General features: G+C 39.0%; 1 non-coding gene across 1 annotated transcript; it reads right to left on the reverse strand.

The window, feature by feature from the left end:
• Positions 1-1,185: 1,185 nt before the first annotated feature.
• LOC111899192 (small nucleolar RNA R71) lies at positions 1,186-1,292 on the reverse strand. Its single transcript, XR_002852813.1, has one exon. It is a non-coding gene; the product is annotated as a small nucleolar RNA R71 (small nucleolar RNA).
• Positions 1,293-1,829: the final 537 nt, after the last annotated feature.

The raw sequence follows: 1,829 nt of genomic DNA on the forward strand, positions 1-1,829 counted from the left end.
GTTGACATATTGATCCATTACACTTGCCACGAAATCAACCATTGGAATAAGTGAATCGAATATGAACAGAAGTCTCTTTTATCATTGAATCTAGTTGTCCTTTCTTGTTCTTCTTAGTTGTTAATTATCTTTGTTTGAGTGCTAATTGATTGCTTAAGTTTCTAGTCTTGCAAAACTAGAGAAAACCCCTATTTTATTAATTGTTTTAATTAGATAATATTAGTATTTAATTTAATTGTTACTGTTCCCTGTGTTTAATACCCTACATGTTTGAACTATACTATTAATCGATAGGTACACTGCCTTTCTTGTGTTTATTTGTGTTTGAAGTAATAGGATTAAAACTAGTGCGTTTTACACACATCAAGTTTTTGGCGCCATTGTCGGGGAACGGTTCTAATAGTTATTTTACTTGCTAGTGTTATCGACCCTTTGTGTGAGATTTATCTTGCATAAAGTTACCTGTTTTCAATTTTTATTTTCATCCTTAGTTTTTAGTTTTTTACGTTAAACTCATCGAGTTTATTACTGAACTCGACGAATTGGTCGCGTTTTCAGTTTCGTTACTTCTTCGTTTTTGTTCGTTTTACGCGTGTATTTCTGTTTTGTTCCAAGTTTTGATGACCCGAGGCTCTAGTTCCACACTAGTGCACACCCGTGGAAGATCCGGAGTCGATTATTCGCCAAAAGAGGGGAAAAGCAATCGAACAACCTAATCATCTCGAGAAAATTCACGATGAGAAGGTAGAATGTTACGAATCCGACATACCTACGTTTGGTGAAGAAAGCAATTCCGACCAAGAAGACGACATGGCCGACATACCAATGGGGGACTATAAGAAGTGCATAAGAGATGGTACTGGGCCGGGACTCATGCAACCTACAATTCCAGCCAATGCCAACTTTGAGCTGAAGGGTCACATACTCGCCCAACTAAAAGACATTCCATTATATGGGAAGGATCACGAAGCTGCTTATAAGCATATTTAAGATGTCATGGACATTGCTGATTATTTCCACATGCCAAACATGTCTCGCGATACCGTTTTACTTCGGATGCTAACGGTTACATTCAAAGGAGCTGCTAAGGAATGGTTGAAATCCCTACCCCCATGATCCATTACAACATGGAAAAAGATGCGCGAAGAGTTCATTGATCAGTTTTGTCCACCTTCCAAGATAACAAAATTGAAGAAAGTTATAGCCAACTTTGAGCAAATGCCAGGAGAATCACTCTATGAGGCGTGGGAGAGATACAAGGGTTTGATAAGAAATTGCCCTCAAAACGACCTGAACATGTTACAAGAGGTGTCCATCTTTTATGATGGTGTGAACGTCACAAATAGTCAATTATTTGATTCCCAAGGACCTCTCACGAAGAAAGCACCAGCCGTTATTAAAACTTTGGTGGAATAATTCTCCAAACATTCAAGAGAGTATCATAACCCATGGAACGACACGACTAGAGGCATGGTTAACTCAGTTTTTGATGATATGGTTGCAATGATGGCCACACTAGAAAGTATGGATCGTAGGATGACAAAGATGGAGCAATCCATCCATGCCATTCAGGTGGGCTGTGACAATTGTAGCTGACCCCATCTTACTCAATATTGTGATCTTGATGAGAACGGCAACCGAAAGGTGCAAGTTTGTTATTCAAGTGGCGATAGATTTGACGATGATTGGCGAAAACCCAAGAAGGAGTGGCTTCGCTATGATGAGTATAAGAAGGAAAAGGAGTAGAAATATAGGCAAAAGGTGCAAGGATTTTATTAAAAAGACAAACCAGTGCAAGAGAAGAAGACGGATCTTGAAGCTATGTTAGC

The sequence above is a fragment of the Lactuca sativa genome, chromosome 4 (assembly GCF_002870075.4).
Source record: "Lactuca sativa cultivar Salinas chromosome 4, Lsat_Salinas_v11, whole genome shotgun sequence".
NCBI classification, from domain to species: Eukaryota; Viridiplantae; Streptophyta; class Magnoliopsida; order Asterales; family Asteraceae; genus Lactuca; species Lactuca sativa.